Genomic DNA, 20,019 nt, shown 5'->3' with positions numbered 1-20,019 from the left:
TTTCTGCCTGGTAGGCCTCCCACCCCTGTGTTAGAGGTGCTACTGGCCTTGTCACAATGATCCCCCCTGTTAAATGGACTGTCCTTGACTATTTGAAGTGGACCTGAGACTGATGACTGTTTTAGTTACAAGCACACTGGGCCTCATTACGACCCTGCCAGTCCGGAACAAACGGTGGCGGTAAAAACGCTGCCACTGTTCTTTCCGGACCGGCTGATTCAGAGTCCTGCAGGCGGGAGGTGTCACTCCCACCAGGTCTGACCTGGCAGGAGTAACGTCACCCGCCTCCAGGCGCAAATGGAAACACTGGCTCCGTCATAGACCGAACCAGTGTTTTCATTGTCCCCATCCCCATGGAGTCCTATGGGAATGGGGACTTACAGAATTCCACCTCCAGGATTCCTGGGTCACCGGGGTCATAATGCCCCAGTGATTATGGGAATCACGGAGGCAGAATGGTAATATGGGTCCGGCGGTAGCCTGCAGGTTTTTCCGGCACAGTTACCACCGTACTCGTAATGAGGCTGACTGTCTCTTACTATTAGGTAGTTGATGGCTTCTCAATAAAGGTATGCTGTCTCTGGCTTGTATGTACATCATCCATAAAAAACAAGCTACATGACTGCATCAAGAAATGACTAGGAACAGGTACATGTCACACATGTATAACCCAGTGAGAAGGCATCTCAAATTAGCCAATGTAAGCGAGCTCTTCATCACATTGCATTCTGGTATTTATAAACCTGACTTTATAGTATGAAACTAAAACTACAATTACTGTGCAAGAATACTGAATGAAGAGGGTTTGAAGCAGGTGCTTGAACTTCCCAGCCCTTACGCCTCCACTAAAGGGCTTTGTTTTTGCATATTATTAATTAAATCAAATAAGCAACAGCGGGTAACTCCTTTGCCTGCATAACCATTCCAACAGATGATTCGGATATTTCCAGGACTAAAAAGTTACTGGGGGAAATGATTTCTCAGTGGCATGTAGTTATCTGGTCACTGTAATGGATTCCCCAGGCCCCCTTGCGGACACACATCCACAAACATATGATCACATTGAATGTTCACATTCAAAGTGAGATAAAACCTTTAAGGGCAGTCTGGGGAAAGGAAGGGCCCAGATAACAAAAGATAAGGTTAATTTCTGCACCGGCAGGGTTATTGCAAGTATCCCCCTACCTTTGAGTGCAGCAGAGGAAGCATGAGGTCACAGGCAGCAGAAGTGATAACTTCTCTCATACAGAATGGGTACAGAAATTGTACGTTACACCAAAACCTACATCTTACCTTCTCTCCCTCAATTCACCCACCTTTATTGTTATTTCAGTGTTTGGCAATGTTTATTTTAACATGTCCATTCACCTACCAGAGTGGGTAGGGGCTGATTGCAGATTGTTCATACATTTTATTCAGCTAACTCACCTACTCACCTAAACGTAGCCCCCTAAACATTTATGCTTCAATGTTGCCTTCCAAGGTGGACCTTGGACTCTGGGGCAGATTTCAGTTTCCATAAGTATGTGGGGTCCTGAGCTCAGTATTCCCTTTGCGTGAGTCATGCTCAACGTTTAAAAGATGACCAGTCACTGTGTATCAGGAGCCAGGACAGGGACGTCATTTCACCAAAATGCCAGGGGTAGCGCAAGTGACATCACACGACCCTTGACCGCTGATGACATCACAGGAAGTGATGTGATTCGACCCCACCCCGAAGTGACATTACGGGAAGCGATGGAACACAACATTTCACCCCTTGACAAAACATTGTTAGATGTTCTGGCTCAACAAGGGGGCAGCTCGTTGAAATGGTTCATGCATGTTAAGAATCTGCCGGGGGACCTGGGTCTTGCGGAGTATTGGTGTAATCCATGTGCTCTAACTTGTGGCTCTAGTGCAGAGGTGAAGCTTGCAGCCCTGATTAAGGTTGAGCGTGAAAATTAGTTGAATTCACGGGCATCTGTAACCTTAGTTGCCATTAACAATCAGGTTGGATGCGAGGAAGACTTAGATTACATTCCCACTAAATTCGAAAGATCTTGGTATACAAAATTCTGTTTGGAGATCTTACCCACAGCTAACTTCTTACATAACTCGGGCAAGGCTAATTCCCTGATGTGTTGATTATGTAAAGATTCTAAAGAAGACCTCCGTCATCTGATTTTGCTGTGCCTGGCCTCCACGGGCCTGAGGAAACCTTTCCTAAAACCGCTATCGTAGCTGCAGGACAGTCGCCGAAGCTATGGCTGCTTGCCCACACTCCGGTGACAAGCCTGCAGTGTTTGCAACCACCAGTTATCTGAAGTGGGTATGGACGGTTCGTTTAAAGAGGTGGAAGGAGCGTGATTCATTTTTATCAGAATATGAACTGTATTTTAAGTATTTTATGAGGCATCATTTATATGTCATTATTTATTTGTTTTTATGTGATGACCTGATGATGGTGGCATTTTTATAGAACTGTTTAAGTGTATATGATGTATTTTTTGAATTGTTGCTTTGATTACTTGTTTCGTCGAAAAAAAGCCCATGAACGAACGAACAGGAAGTGGCATGACATAGCATTGTGCCTAAGTACACTCCGAAAAATATGGTTATATCACTGTAATGTGATATAAATTTCATACAAGAATGGATCACCATATGTATCGTTAATATCAGTGTGTATATGCCCATACTACCAAATTAGTGTGAAAGCAAGCAGACGCTTGAGAGCCAAGGCCAAATAATTGTGTTAATATATAGCACTTACGCTGGAGTGCTTTATATAGAACAAAGATACATGCAATATCACCCAACCTGTGTTGGTATTCATTTATCAACCTCAGAAGGATGAAAGGCTGAGTTGGCCTTGCCAGATTTCGAACCTGCATCCTGCAGATCACACACACACTGCAGCAGCAAGCGCTCAACCCACTTAGCTATCTTACATGCTATAGTAAAATAAGCAGTTACATGTCTGAATGTTCTGAAAGTCAGAAAGCAAATTACACTCTTTAGTGGATACCATTAAACTTGTAACTGAGATTTAACAGCAGGCCAGTTCATCTGCAGGTCTGGTGCAATGTTGGCCACATGACAAGCCTGCGTGGATCTACCTTTCAGACTTCAGAGGTTGGAAAAATACATACCATTGGGAGGGTTCATTATTGTGTATTAAAGACTTTAGAGTAGTGCCGGGAAAGCAGTGCAGTCACACGGCATCCCGTACTCTGGGCACTCGTTACCTGATACATGCAAACAAACATCCTGAACAGCATGCCATGGAGAAAGGACAGATAGACACATTACAACAAGGCATTAAATGTGGCTCAAGGAAATCAAGGGCCACTTTAGGTGCTATGGTCAAACATTTCTACACTGTACACAAACTTTCAGGCACATGAATTTTGTCAAGTGACCGAAGACACAGAGATGGAATGTCTTGTGATGATCATAACAGAGACAACAGCAGAAAAAAACATGCTATAACTGCAACTTGCGAAAAGGAAAATACATAGTCCGAAAGGGATGCTTATTATACTCTAAATGCTTTTTGGAGTATTTTGTCTGCATTGTGAATTTGAGGTGTTTAAGAACAGACTAAATCAGTGACTCCCCCCCTGAAGTGTGCCTGAAATAAACCTTTAATTAGTCTAGCAATCATTGTATAGAATTCTAGAAAGACAAATTATTTGTTATTCCTATTCTTTCTTATTTAGGGTCAGGGCTCAAAGTGGTACACTTGTGGAACCCCCTGCTTTCGTTTAAGAGGCCCGAACAAGAAAGCCAGCCACTCCAGAAACAAAGAGCCACGTGGCACTGGCCACAGCCCAAGAGCTTCCATTGAAAGAAAAAAAAGAAGTTTAAAAAATATTTTTTAGGGGTAGCAAGGAAGACCAGAGGGGTAGCAAGGGAGACCTTAGGGGTTGCATCTGCAACCCCTAAATGATGTCCCTGAGCCAGGATATCGACTGCAGTGAAGGAGTAATCCAAGCAGATATTTCCAAACTCAGGATGCCTGGCTGCATGATTTCTGACTAAGCGTTTGTCTCTGACATCTTTGTGCAACCTCCAGTCACACGTTTGAGTTTTGACTGGGTCAACCTGGCACTTTATTTTTTAGAAGTTGATGAATTGAGTATCTTGAAAATCCAGCTTCTCATTCTAATCAAACACATTTTGGAGGTCAATGCCCAAGTGACTCTGCACAGAGGATAATAACTTAGTCTTTGTAAACATTTCTCAAAACCTGGCTGCTCAATAGACCACAACAGACAAACTATCATGCCACCCATCAAAGACTGCACCAATCAAAACGTTCAGTCTCTAGCCACCCAAGTTGGGACTGTAAGACTCACCAGAGTCACTCAAATGAGCTATCATGCTCCTGCAACACTAAGGGAATGAACACGCATATTTTAACATAACAGCCATCACAAATCTGGAGACAAAAACCTATCAGAGCACTAACTTCTAAAACCAGGATGAAATAGATACTGACCTATTCGGGTCAGACTCACATCGAAGGCACCCCAACCCACCTCCCCCTTCCCCAACTGATTGACTCACCTTTATCTCTACTATCGCCCTTAAACTACTCACACAGACCAAAACACACATCGCTGATTTACTCTTGCTAACACCACCCCAAAACACAGAAATGTTTGTTTGGGAAACAGGTGATATCATGGCCTGCTACATATTTCCCTCTATCACATAGTGTACCCTACCAGGGGCTCTCCCTGTGTCCCAGCACTGTCATCTGATAGATTTTGCATGTCTTCCCTCTGGATGCAACACATACCCAAGTATCAATGCCACCAACCACATAGAACCATACCGGCCCTCAGGACTCTGCTACTTCCGGCCCTCATCAATGGCACTTGTTTCACACCTCGCCTATAACGACTTCCGCTCTTTTTTTTGCAGAACCACAAAGCCCCCACATATTTCAGTTTTCACAGATGCACTCCACAAGACTACTTTACAATACATGACATTACCATTAACACTGTGTAGTTGGGAATTGATAACACTTAGTACAGCTCTTAGACAAGGGAGTTGTCCACCATGAAGAGCTGGATACAAGTGTCATATTGTTACTATTGTTTTACTTGAAATAAAGGAGACCGGTTAAATGGAACACTGTTACGGGTTAAATGTTTAAAGCCCTGGGTGGGCATTTTAAGGAAGATGGAGAACTGTCATGTTACAGATGAAGCGTGTAAGTTTGGCCAAGGTGCAATTCAGTGTTCTGTTGGTTGGACATTCAAGTTGCCTGATGAGGGGGGAGAGATGAGTGGGTAGGGGCTGATTGCAGACTGTATTTCTATTTGTGTTTATTGTGTTTATATAGCGCTTTAATCCAAAGCGCTGTACATTATTACAACAAGGTACATAAAACATTTTAACAAATGTACAATGTGCAGACTGTTCAAACATTTTTTTTTCATTAATCGATTTTAAGCTACAGCAACAAAGGATGATGAAATGTGTTCCAAAATAATCTCACAGTACAAAACCTGTAAAACGAAATGTCTTTGGAAGTTTGTTCGAGGGCCTTTTTCAGGGTGTCCATTAACTTGATGCAAACCTTTTATTGTCTTACACCTACTCTAAACTTGCATAATGTCACCTTTTTCATAAATGCAAACAGTTTGGTAAACATGTTTTTACTTATAGCAATTTGGCCAGTTAACACTTATTTGCCCCCCCCCCAGCCCTATGATGATCTCTAGAGACGTCACTTGCTGTATTAGCATCTCCCGAATGGGATGAGGCATATATGTCCCCTTGAGCCCCTGCAACCCCAGCACAAATGGAGGGGCGTTCCCGGAGTAAATTGTGTCCATTTATAGCACTGTCCATAGGGTCAAAAGAGAGGGGAAGGCAGAGGGAAGGTGGAGGGTGGCACTATGTGCCACAGCCTCTAAACGAGCAATTGGGGCATTCAGGAATCAAACATCGACTTATGACTGCTGTGTATTCATAGTTCTTAACTCACACGCTTTTGGCGGGTGTCACCCGCCTTTGAACAGCTGGCTCACCCGCCAAGACTTCTGCACGCCCATTCGTTTCAATGGGCCTCTCACCCGCCAAAAATAAAATCGGGTGTTTTCACCCGCCTTTGCGACACAAATGGTTGAGAGCTATTGAGAGCTATGTGTATTGGAGCACAATGTTGCTGTAACAGATACAGGGACAATGAGCTATGAGAGGAGGTTGCAGTCAGGCATTTCCGATTTCCGGATTTCCAAGGACTTGATTTCCTGTTTGTTATAAAAACCTGTACGTTTGCTGCATTAGAGTCCCTCGGTGGTTTCACATGCGATCGGGCCTGGGGGAGCGTGTGCGTGTATTTCAGGGGTGCGCGAGAAGTATTACACGCGAATGGCCTGGGTGCGTGTATTTAAGGGGTGCGCGAGAAGTTCCACACGCGATTGGCCTGGGTGCGTGTATTTCATGGGCTCGCGGGTGGTTTCACACGCGATCGGGCCTGGGGGAGCGTGTGCGTGTATTTCAGGGGTGCGCGAGAAGTTCCACACACGATTGGCCTGGGCGAGTGTATTTCAGGGGCTCGCGGGTGGTTTCACACGCGATCGGGCCTGGGGGAGCGTGTGCGTGTATTTCAGGGGTGCGCGAGAAGTATTACACGCGAATGGCCTGGGTGCGTGTATTTCAGGGGTGCGCGAGAAGTTCCACACGCGATTGGCCTGGGTGCGTGTATTTCAGGGGCTCGCGGGTGGTTTCACACGCAATCGGGCCTGGGGGAGCGTGTGCGTGTATTTCAGGGGTGCGCGAGAAGTTCCACACGCGATTGGCCTGGGCGCGTGTATTTCAGGGGCTCGCGGGTGGTTTCACACGCGATCGGGCCTGGGGAAGCGTGTGCGTGTATTTCAGGGGTGCGTGAGAAGTTCCACACGCGATTGGCCTGGGCGTGTATTTCAGGGGCTCGCGGGTGGTTTCACACGCGATCGGGCCTGGGGGAGCGTGTGTGTGTATTTCAGGGGTGCGCGGGAAGTTTCACACGCGATTGGGCTGCGTGCGTGTATTCCAGGGGTGCGCGGGAAGTTTCACACGCGATTGGGCTGCGTGCGTGTATGTCAGGGGTGCGCGGGAAGTTTCACACGCGATTTCATCAGGGTACGTGTATTACAGGGGTGCGCAGGGAGCACCACACGTGAATTGCACGTGTGGGTCCTCCCAGGTGTTCCCTCTACACCCTCCACGGCCCCTGCAGGTGGCTCACACCACAGGGGCCTACCCTGCACATGTCCTGCAGGCACCCCATCCACCATGGCCATGCCCTCCAGGCAACCCACATGTCAACTTGCACTACTGCCCACCAACGCATGTCCCCCTGCACCCCCAGCCACCAGGGGCACCCGCCACCAGGCCCCCACCCATGTCTCCCACCCCCCCACCCCCCAGCACTGCGGGGCACCTGCCAGCAGGCCCCCACCCATGTCCAACTCATGTTCCCCACCACCCCCACCCCCCAGCACTGTGGGGCCCCTGCCAGCAGGCCCCCACCCATGTCTCCCAGCCCTCCCACCCCCCAGCACTGTGGGGCACCTGCCACCAGGCCCCCACCCATGTCGGACACCCCCCCACCCCCCAGCACTGTGGGGCACCTGCCAGCAGGCCCCCACCCATGTCTCCCACCCCCCCACCCCCCAGCACTGTGGGGCACCTGCCAGCAGGCCCCCACCCCCCAGCAGTGCGGGGGCACCCTCCAGCAGGCCCTCGCCCATGTCCCATCCATGCCCCCCTGCACCTGGGTCCCAACAATCCCCAATCATGTCCGTAATGGCCATCCTCCCCTGCCAAAAGGCCCAACCAACTATCGCATCCTCCCACATATCAAAGGCAATTACATGTTACACACCCAACGTAAATAATGCAAATGAACATATGTCTGTCACACACAATGGCTGCAAGTGAATGTTAAAACACCCAACATGACATGCATGAAAGCAATGAGATGATACGACACATTGAAGGATGAAAATAAAAATGTATTGAAAATCAACTTGAATGGAAATGAAATGAGAAAAACCACAAAGCAAAACAACCAAAAGAAGATGAATGTCCATGAAAAAAATCAAAAACACACAGCACAATCAAAATGAATGGTGTCCAAAGTCACAGTCAGAAAAGTAATCCAAGTGTAAATGATAAACAAAAACCATTGCTCCATGGCGAGGAAAAAAAAACAAAAAATAAAAGAATCCATTGAAGAACTATTTACAAGATAATCCCGGGTCCATGAGCCCAACCAAATGAAACCTAACTATGACAACTAACTAAAAACTGAACTATATACAAAAATGTGGCGCATTGTCCAATCGCAACCAAATAAAAAAAGAAATGAAAGGAAACCTAACACTAACTATATAACTAAATACAAAGGCGGCGGGCAAGTCCAGCGGCTCACTCCGTGGTGTTCCGGGCCAGGGCATCATCGAACTCCTGTTCGATGTCCCGGAGGCGGTCCTGTTCCATGGCCCCGAGGGTCCGCAGGGACGAAGCCGTCTCCTCCTCCAACCCCCTGCGGATTGCCTCGAGGCACTCGGCCCGCCTCAGGGCCCTCCGCATGGAGTTCTCCGCCCTGACCATTGTGAGCCGCGCCTCTTCCGCCCGCCGCCGCTCCGCACCTATATGCTGGCCCAACCGCTGCCACACGGAAGACACTCCTGCCCTCCGGCCGATGCCTGCCCCTCCGATGTTGATGGCCCCGAGCCATGATGCCTCCCACGTTGACTCCGCTGCTGCCTCCGACGCCACTGCCTTTGCCAGCACGACAGCATCCAGGCTGATGGAATCCACCGACGCCGTCGTGCACGTGCCCTGCCTGATGATGCCGGCACATCCTCCATTTGCTGGGGTACAGTTGCTGTGGTGTCCACCCCTGCTGGACCTCTGACTCCCGACTGTGGCAGGGATGGGATCCCCACCAAGCTGGCTACATTGGTCAGGGCAGGTCCACAGGGGGCCCTGGTGGCATCTGGCCCGGAAGACGGCAAGGAGAACGACTGGCGTATAGTCTCCACAGAGGAGGAGAGGGCTGCCAGATTGGCCGGCACATGCAGGAAACCCCCCAACATGGACGATCCCAATTGGGCCACGTCGGCACGGTGCTCTTCGTGATGACGTGCGTGCTCCTCCTGGGAAGCACGCACGGCATCACGAATCACAGCCGTGCGCATCGCGACCCCAATCAGGACCTTCTCCACACGGCCAGGGGTCCCCTCGTCCGCAGGTGGAGGGGAGTCAGATGACATGGACATCCCCTCTACCTGCGGACGGGCCTGGGACGGGGCATCCCTGCTGGTGCATGGTGGTGCACCCACAGGGTCAGGGACAGCGACATGCACAGGCCCCTCCACGGTGACCTGTGCTGCCTCCTGCCCCTGCCCCTGGACTGCACCACTTGCACCAGCAGGTATGCCCCCACCAGGCCCCATGTGCGCCTCAGTGGCGGCCTCCTCCTCCTCTGTGGGAACCACCAACCTGGATGGCTCCTCACCGTCTTCCGCCGTAGCAGGCCCCTGTGGGGGCTCACCCACCCCTTCCGCTGCAGCCGTGGGGGCATCCCCGCCGCCTTGCTCCACAGCGTCGTCTCCGCCCTCTTCTTCACTAGCCGCTGCGTAGAGGGAGACATAGAACACAAGCATCAGGGTACTGTACAATGGTCCCCTTGACAGGAAGCAATAGCAGATGAGTGCCACTGTCAAAGTACACTTCCATCATGTCCCTCCACAACACATGTGTCAGTCCAGGCAATACACACACAGTGACAGTCATGGTGCATGCCATGGACATTTCCATACATGTCCTATGGACTCTCGAAACATACAATGTAATGGTACTCACATGCATCATGGGTCATGCCTATCACATGCACACACTTCACCTCAGTCACATCCATCTGGCCCCGTACACCCCAATCACAGTGGATACAAGGATGACTAGGCTGCATCAGTGAATCTGTAAATTGTCACAGACATGTGTCATGCATCCATGGCATTCACAAGTCACAGACACGCAGGTCAGGCACACAGACATGGATACCATATATGTACCTGGCATCAGCACCCATCCCTCACCCCCACCCATGTCCAGGAACAGAGACTACCATGTTCTCATGTGTGCAATCTGCATAGGGCTCCCCATGTCGCATTTAAACACATGCAACAACTGTGCGGTTCACACATTACTGGTCGCACATGCATTACCATGATGTCCCTGCACACATACATGCGTACATGGCCTATGTCACACATACAGGCAAGTATCAGACAACCAGCACACTGCAACATGCCCTGTCTCACACAGCAATGCTTGGCCACTTACCGCTCAACTCCAGACGGGTCTCCCTCTCAAGGACCTGGACGTGGAGCGCTGGGTGTATGCGTTCCAGGACCCTCATCTGGATGGAACTCATGCGGCCCCGGCCCCCCTCCACGAGGCGCCGGGCCTTTATGAGGGTCCTGGACCTCAAGTCCTCCCAGCGCTTCTTGACCTTCTGGATGGTGCGGGTTGCCACCCCCTCCGCGTTGATGGCAACCACACAGTCGGCCCAGATCCTCTCCCGTCCTTCCTTGTTGGCGCGGGACGATCCGAAGAGGGCATCATACTGCCCCAGGACCTGCTCCACCAGGACACCAACTTCGGTGGCAGTGAAGCTGGTGCCCCTAAGCCCCTTTGGCCGGGGGTTGCCACTGGTGCCAGATGTTGATGTGCCCGACATGGCAACCCCAGGGGCATGAGTGGGTGGGCAACTGGGTCCTGGGGCTGGGCTGTGGAGCGATGTTATCCGAGTCGGGAGTCTTCTGTTCCAGCAGGGGTGGACACAGCAACTGGACCCCTGCAGATGGCTGATGTGCAGGCACCAAATGGCAGGGCACGGTGGCAGCAGGCAGGCAGGCAGGCAGCAGCAGATGGCACGTGGGAGGCTGCTCGGGGCACTGGGGGGCAGTAATTCGGCCTTCTGGGCAGGAGCGTGGTCTTCCGTGTGTTTTCACGTGGCCAGCTTGATACGGAGTGATTTGGCACGTGAAAATCCTGCACGTCAGCGTGAAATTCGAGGAAAGGGCCTTAGCGCGTAAGCGCGTCAGCACGCGTACGCGATTTCATTGGACCAAAGGCCCTTACAGCGTAAGCGCGTCTGTGGCGTTTCGCGCACGGGCGTTGCCCTGGCAGGGCTTGGAGATCCCGCGTGCCTTTACACTGCTCTGTACGTGCTTTTCGTGCGGTGCGTGTGTTTTCCATCCGTTGGGGTTCACACGCTATTACTTCACAGCGGGTGTTGGCTACGCGTTCTTCTACACGCAAGGCAGACGGTGAGTGGTACCCCGCTCTCCCCCAGGCCCGATCGCGTGAAAAACTTCACGCGAACCCCTGGAATACACGTAGCACGCTCCCCCAGGCCCGATCGCGTGTGAAAACACCCGCGAGCCCCTGGAATACACGCACACGCTCCCCCAGGCCAGATCGCGTGTAAAACTTTGCGCGCACCTCTGAAATACCCGCACGCAGCCCAATCGCGTGTGAAACTTCACGCGCACCCCTGAAATACACGCTCCCCCAGGCCAGATCGCGTGTAAAACTTTGCGTGCACCCCTGAAATACACGCGCCCAGGCCAATCGCGTGTGAGAAACTTCTCGCGCACCCCTGAAATGCCCGCACGCAGCCCAATCGCGTGTGAGAAACTTCTCGCGCACCCTTGAAATACACACACACGCTCCCCCAGGCCCGATCGCGTGTGGAACTTCTCGCGCACCCCTGAAATACACGCACACGCTCCCCCAGGCCCGATCGTGTGTGGAACTTCTCGCGCACCCCTGAAATACACGCACACGCTCCCCCAGGCCCGATCGCGTGTGGAACTTCTCGCGCACCCCTGAAATACACGCACACGCTCCCCCAGGCCCGATCGCATGTGGAACTTCTCGCGCACCCCTGAAATACATGCACACGCTCCCCCAGGCCCGATCGCGTGTGGAACTTCTCGCGCACCCCTGAAATACAAGCACACGCTCCCCCAGGCCCGATCGCGTGTGGAACTTCTCGCGCACCCCTGAAATACACGCACACGCTCCCCCAGGCCCGATCTCATGTGGAACTTCTCGCGCACCCCTGAAATACACGCGCCCAGGACAATCGCGTGTGAAATCACCCGCGAGCCCCTGAAATACACGCACCCAGGCCAATCGCGTGTGGGACTTCTCGCGCAACCCTGAAATACACGCACACGCTCCCCCAGGCCCGGTCGCGTGTGGAACTTCTCGCGCGTGTAGAACTTTGGCGCACATTTTTTTCCTGCGCAGGGACGCTACCGCCTGCTTTCGTGTGGCGGACATGTATGGGCCTGTGCGCCTCTTTGGCCGTGCGCTGTTTTTCCCTATTCGATTCCATGAATACGTGTTGTAGGCGAGCGTGTGGGCGTTCTGCGCACTTGCCTCCTGTACTTCCCCCGTGACGCCCACATTTTCACGAGTTGTTCCCCATTCTGTTACGCCTACTTTTGTTATGTGCGCCGCGCTATGTGCGAATTCGCTGTGGCCTTATCGCACGGCGTTCGATGACCTGTGCGCCAGCGTGCGCCAGCGTGCGCCGCGCACTTTTTCAGCGCACATCCCACATTTTGCGCGTGCACGGACTTCCATGAAAAGATGTGCGATGTTTTCTGTGCGATAATTGCACTTGCACTGCGATAATCGCACTTGCACTGCGATTTTCGCTATTTCACTGCGAATCGCACGTTTTTGCACGCTTGCGCCGTTTTTTCGGCGCACGTTGATTCCATGAATCGGCCTGTAAGTGTGTTATAAATAACCTGTCATATCATATCCATGATACGAGCCTTGCTCGCCACTTGGAAATAATATTCATCCTTCATTTGGTACACACTTCCAGCGAAAGGGCCAGCTGTAGATATGTTTTTTTATTTGAGCATGAGTTCTGTCATTTCGGCTTTTCAATAATGCATCTCTCGTGTTACAATTGTTATAAATATAGTTAATTTAAAAATTAAGCATAAATATGTTATAAGTCGTTTTCTAATTGCCTTGTCACCCCCTCTTTGTAGCACGCTGCTTTTATGACCCCTCTGTGCTTTCCATGTGATGCATTAGTCACATCAACAACCGAGGTAGGAGGATTAAGCTTTTTTGTTTAATTTCCAATTATTTATTTTGTTGATTTTTCCTCTCAAACCTGGATTATATTTTTTAACTTGTTTATCCCCACTCATGTGTTAATATTGTGGGCGGTGGGTGTTTGTGTTTTATTGTTTTGTTTTATGTGGTCTATTGTGGTTGTGCATGTGGGGTCGTTGATTGCAATTATTTTAGGAAATGTTTTGAAATCTGTTGGGGTTAACATGTTTTTATAGATTTGTATTGACTCTTTTCTTTGATTGATGTTTCTTATATGCTGTGCTTTGTGGTTTGCTGACGACCTAGTTAACATTATTTTGTATGTACTATCTTTTGCTTTTGTTGAAAATATAAAATAAAGTTATGAACAAAAAAAAACATAACATGTAGATGCCCCTTCGCTCTCTGATGCCCCTTCGCTCTCCGATGCCCAGTCTCATTCTCACTTGGTGATCATTTCAACTTTGTTTGTTGTGAAAATACATACTTTAACTAATAAGCAAGCCACTGAGCGTAGTGTGGAAGCCCCCAAAAATTGTGGAGGGTTCAGGGAGGGGCAGTTGTGGGGGGTCCCTCCGCCTGTGAATAAATTTTTTAAATAATTAGATGAAATTATGCATTTTGCAGCACCATTTTTGAAAAAAATGAGGTAAAAAGCAAAGCAACTTACAGTTGGTTCTCTAGGGTAAAACATGAAAAGAACCAAGTAAATGCCATGTCATCTACAGTACACTACATAGGAGCACTTTATACCATATTAATAAGGGTGCGGCCACAACCTATCTATGCCAGTAATGATCATTGTAAATCACATTCAAGAGCCTGCAGCCACAACCTATCTGTGCCAGCAATGGTCAGTGTAAATCGCATGCAAGAGGCTACAGCCATAACCTATATATGCCAGTAATGGTCAGTGTAAATCGCATGCAAGAGGCTGCAGCCACAACCTATATATGCCAGTAATGGTCAGTGTAAATCGCATGCAAGAGGCTGCAGCCACAACCTCTCTGCTCCAGTAATGGTCACTGTAAATGGTATGCAGGAGGCTGCTGCCACAACCTATCTATGCCAGTAGCGGTCAATTTAAATTACATGCATGAATCGATTCAGCCTTCATACATATTATTTAAAGTCACCATTACTGGCAGGTATATGTTGCACAAAATAACAACAGGGCATTATTTCAATAAGAGAAAAAGAAAGATAACTACCTTCCCTAACCGTTACGTGACAGTTATCGTAACACAACCTACACAGTTCTTTGGGAGTAACAAGTACAGTACAAGGAAGTCACATAAATGACAAATGAGACAAAACAGCATGCCACATGGGGGAGACGATGGCCTGTCTATCCCTCAAGAAGAACACTCTGACCCTAGCGGGGGTGCCTCTCCCTAGATGGCACGTGGTGCACTGCCTATCTAAAAGAGGATAGATGGAAGGCTGTCCCTAGATCTTCTCAATTGTGTGGGCAAGATTCACAACAATTAATGTGGTTTCATACAAAAAGGGCAACTATGTCCAGCGTGAGACCACCATACGAGAAATCAACAGCAAGTCATGTAATTATATCTTGCGGTCGAACAGCTATCAAGCTGAACATCTGATTGGTGGTGCCATGGGAATTTCAATACTAAGTTTATTCACCCTAAGGCTACCTCTTCAACAAATGTCGGTGGTTTGTGTGTGCAACACAGAACTTGGTGAAACAACAGACAATTTAAAAGAACTAATCCCAACTCTGCATGGGATAGTTTTAAAAGGCTCACTCTGCGTGAGGAAAGCTATGTTAAACACAAAGAGTGTCCCCTTTAACTCATGGGGATATCTCAGAGGGTTATGTAGAACACCATAATCCTAACATGAGGTCGACCGGTTCGGATGGTGCCAACAGTTTTATACCATCTTCTTCAGGACTGGTGACTTGATGGTATTATCAATACAGGTTCCAGCATGTCTCAGGATGGAGCTGCCTGGACGTGTTGCTCCGTGCCCTTGGATCAAGGGACCAAAGCACTCAATGGGCATGATGAGAAGAAGTAGTCGGGCCAGCCGCAAAGACGGAGCTCGGCAAGAGTGAGGAGCAGATCATTGTCCCGGGAGGGTAGCTCAGCGGCAACGTGCGTGCCTTGGAAGTAAGACGACACAAAGCGACACAGGTCCGATACCCGGGTCTGCGTTTAGAAACCTCTGGGTGTTTAAGCGCATTATAAATACGCAACTAAGAGAAAAACAATTACGCAAATAAAAAAAAACAATTCCTGTAACAGTGCCTCGAAGCCCGCGGGCTGTGTGACCGCTTTAGAAATGTAAAATAAATAAATAAAAATCGGGGGTGGTGGTATATTTTGTGGCAGCAGCTTTATGCATGTGACTTAGATTACATTCCACACACATTGATTGACCTTCAGAATTTCTGTCCTAGAAACAAATGTACACAGATAAGGTGCAAGTTCATTGTACATTTGTTTTTCTTTAAAACAACTTTTGGCGTATCAGGCACTCCTTATTGGTCTTCCTAAAAAGGTATAGGCGCCAAAAATCTTTTTGCATTAATCGGGCTACCCAGTTTCTAAAAACCACAGTGCCAGCCACCTGTAATGATCTAATTCTTTCCTTTGGATTGCGACAATTGTGTTTTTTTCACGAATGTTTTTGATAAACATTCTCCACACAATCATGTACGCACATTCTTATGCCTTTATATGCTGTTTTAAGCATTTACAAAACTTTATACAGATCCAACACAAAAACATATCAGCCGTATTGCTCTAGCGTAGTATTAGGGCTGTAAGCATTCATGAGCATCCTGTTGTGGGTCATCGCATTTATGCCCATAACACCAACGTTTCAAGCATGTTTTCATTACACAGGCCGCAAAAGCCTGAACAGTTAAGGACTCCAAAAGGGTCATAGTTTCCTCTTCTTCTTCATCAGAACTTTCAAAGCATTTTAAGCAGACACATTTTTTACACTTATTACGGCTTTGGGTTGCTGGACTTTCGATCATTTTTTAACAGTGCATGTAGTAGAAATTGACGGTGTTGAATGAAGTCCGCTGATTCTCAGCGCCATCAACTTTATCTTCAGTTTTAATGCAATTCAAAAAGAAAGAAGATAAACTATTGAATATGTTTTTATCATAGTTCACACAGAAACACACACACACTTTCCTACATACCAAATTGCACAGGTCAGGACAATCCACTTCCACCTCCACAGCATTAACTGCTTCCATAAACAGATTGTCTTCATCGAGACCTGCTTCTGGGAACAGGGACATGGCAGCTTCTGGAAACAGCTTGTCTAAAACACCCAGGTCCTCATACAAGGGTGATTTAAGAGTCTTTATAGACTCATCCCCATCGATGTAATCTGCATCTGTGTAGTCTGCATCGGTTATAATGGCATCTACACCATCACAGCATTCAGCAGAAGCTTTGATAGGGGAAACAGTTGGCGTCATAGCATCAAGCTTCATCATAAAAATGTGCGGACTCAGATCAACCTCATATTCCATAGCACTAACAACATGGTGTTGCGATTCCTCATCAGTTACACGGGTTGTTGTTGTTGGGCTTTTCGGGCTGTAGTAGTTTTCAATTGTGTACACATCATCGCCCTGTGATGTATTCTTAGAGTAGTAGCTGTAGCATTTCATGATTCAAGGTATCGATGGTGCTGTGCATGCAGGCTTCCTCAGTCTTCAAGAGTGCTGTATTCCCCTCTCTCTGGTGTTTCTTCTCTATATATACCCTTTACCCCACCCACCTGGGGTGGACCACACCTGCATCATCTCCACAGCGCCCACGCGCACCATGACACATTTCAGAGTCAAAAGTGCATGGCCTACATCACACCTCCCCCCAAAGCATCACAGGTTCATGCCTACATCATCTCTACAGCACCTTGTCACACTATGGACCCTATGACATGCTTCCAGGTCTTGGGGGCATACCTGCTGAGGGTCAAAACAACATGTACATAATTTCCATAAATTGATGTCACCCAATGAACCCTGTGCCAGGGGGACCCACACATGGCTTCACACAGATTACTAACGGGTCAAACATCTGATGTCACTTACCCGCAACTGGGTGGAGGGACTGCTGGATGGCACCCATGATGCCACTTCATGGGTGGGACGTTTGGTATGGCTTCTGGGTGCCCCCCAGCATGTCACATCTTGGATAGGACTTTCGACAGGGCAGGACTGCTGGGGGACACCCATGATGTTATTACCAGGGTGGGACTCCCGGTAGGGTGGGACCTGCGGGTTGAATGGACATTCCCACCTTTCGAATTTAACATCCACCTCTACTAACCTATCTATGCCAGCAGTGGTCACTTTAAATCCAGTGGCAGCTGGGGAATTGTTTAATTTGTGGGGCGTAAATATTTTCCCCAAATATGCCAGAGCAATCAAGCATAGCGAGGGAACCCGAATACCAGCCTAGGGGGTTAGGGGTGTTTCTTCCCCCGCCCCGATTTTTAAAATATTTGGTTAAAAGGGTGCATAATACAGCCCAATTTCTGTGTCAAACTGGGTAAAAAGCCATATAGTTTGCAACTCACCAACAGTACACAAAAGCATTTCCCAAAGCATTTTCATGATGCCTTTGCACACAATATATGCCAGTGTAAAAATATTTTCAAAATGTTCACACTGGCTGTGCCCATACATTTCCATGCTGGCTGCACCAATGTATGCCAGAGTTCCTATATAAGAACATACACATGTTTGCATTGCACATAATGCCAGTAATTATACTATAAGAAAACATGTCCACACTGGCTGTGTCAATACATGGCAGTGTCCCTACAAAAGAACTTACTCATTTTAGCTTTGCCTTTAAAAATGCAATTCCACAATAAGAAAACATGTCCAGACTGGCTGCACAATGTAGTCCAGACTAGACACGTAAAAATACTTATTTGCTTTATCCTTGATGCCAAGTAAAACATGCCATTGTAGTAAGAAATAGCTGCACTGACTTACACCAAAAAGCCAATATAGCCATGTAATAACACGTATCCTTCTTATTTTATTATAGATGCCCACAATAAAATGCCATGCCACAATAAGAAATAGCTAGACTGTCTACACCAAAATGCCAGCCTAGCCAAGTAATAACACATAACCTGCTTGGTGTATCATTGATGCCCAGTAAAAAAATGCCACAAAAAGAAAGGATCAGACTGACTGTTCGCAAAATGCCAGTATGGCCAAGTAGTAACATGTAACGTGCTTGCTTGATCATATAAATCCAGAAAAACTGTCATGCCACAGTATGAAAGCTAGACTCGCTGCTACAAAATGGCAGTCTAACCACATAATATCATATATCATGCTGGGCATCATAGAAGCCCAGTAAAAAAACATCATGCCACAGTAAGAGAGGGCTAGAATGGCTGCCCGCAAAATGCCATTCTAGCCAAATAACACTTAACATGTTTTCTTGCCCCAAAAATCCCTCTGACTCCTACACAGCACGAACTGGAACCAGGAAGCAGAGTGGTTCCAGATTCCTGTACATGTATGCAGAAGCTGAAGTGCTACTGATACTGAGCGGTGCTCGTCCCATTTGTACGTGTGGGGTGATGCATTAGCACTCCCTTCCACATACAAAAGTGCAGGGCCCAATCCTGCATCCCCAATGGGCTATGCAAGGCTGGGGAAGCAAAAATCCCCTGGCTTTGCATGGCCCATTGGACATGCACAGCAGGGGTACGAACTGTCAAAGGGAAATTGTATTTCCCCATTACATTTCAAGCCAGCCCAAGAGCATTCCTCAGCTGCAACAGGCAGCTGAGGGCTCCTAGGCTGGTGTGGCACCTCCATGATGGGCGGGGGCTCGGGGGTTGATACCCCCTCACCCATTTTGGATGAGATGCCCTTGTGCAAATCACACAAATATGATTTAAAGTGACCATTACTGGCATAGATAGGCACAACATATCTATGCCAGTAATGGTCCCTTTACATCACATGCATGAAGCTGCTGCACAACCCATCTATTGCCACTTTAAATAAAATGCATGATGGGTGAAGTGCTTCATGCATGTTATTTAAAGTGACCCTTACTGGCATAGATAGGAAATCTATCTATGCCAGTAATGGTCACTTCTGCAGTCTCGGCAAGACATTTACGTGACCAACCATACCAATTGTATGGTTAGCCATGTAAATACCTTACAGAGATGCTATACACACGCGCACACATACCCACACAGACTCTTATACTAATGTAAGCATGCATACATACATGCACAGCTACTCACTCAACTAGTCCTGCACACACACAATGCATTACATTCAAACACACATACACACACAGCATATATACATTCATAACAATACATGCATACATTCATTATAATACAAGCATGATTCATACATTACAATACATACATTCATCACAATATACATACATTCATTACAATACATGATACATGCATACATAACAATAAAACATACATTACAATAGAAACATACACTTACCGAAGCCGTAGGTCTCCACTTCGGGCCAGGACAAGGGCACGATGAGGGAGCAGCATAATGGGCGTGCAGCGATAGCGCACGCCCGGAGGAACTTGAATGATTCAAGTACTTCCGGGGTGCGCTGAAGCTGCACAGGCCACAGCAAGAACACGGTTGCCTTAGCAACCCTGTGAGTGGTGTGCTGCGCTGTACAAGACGGCACACTACTCACAGGTTTTTTTTTATATCAGTGTTGGCCGGCTACTCATTAGCCAGCCAGTGCTGATCTTTATATATAACGCTGAATGTATGTATGTTTGTCCGGCTACACAAATCCACACCGTTGAACCCATATCTACCAAATTTTGCATGCATTCCTCTTTTGCGTG

At 48.1% G+C, this 20,019-nt stretch overlaps 1 protein-coding gene across 2 annotated transcripts in view; it reads left to right on the top strand.

Annotated features, from left to right (window-relative positions):
- RASSF8 (Ras association domain family member 8) overlaps positions 1-20,019 on the top strand; it is an 808,051-nt gene that overhangs the window by 427,141 nt on the left and 360,891 nt on the right. Inside the window, exon 3 of one of the 2 annotated variants that reach the window (XM_069628476.1) lies at positions 13,080-13,142. The exons of the other annotated variant lie outside the window; for it this stretch is intronic. The gene's annotated coding sequence lies outside the window, so the exon portion shown is untranslated. The remainder of the gene's footprint in view (positions 1-13,079; positions 13,143-20,019) is intronic. 2 annotated transcript variants of the gene reach the window in all.

This window comes from Ambystoma mexicanum, chromosome 12 (genome assembly GCF_040938575.1).
Source record: "Ambystoma mexicanum isolate Mex_15411 chromosome 12, UKY_AmexF1_1, whole genome shotgun sequence".
Taxonomy (NCBI): domain Eukaryota; kingdom Metazoa; phylum Chordata; class Amphibia; order Caudata; family Ambystomatidae; genus Ambystoma; species Ambystoma mexicanum.
The sequence above is the reverse complement of the archived record's forward strand: the minus strand, read 5'-3'. Positions and strand labels throughout refer to the sequence as shown.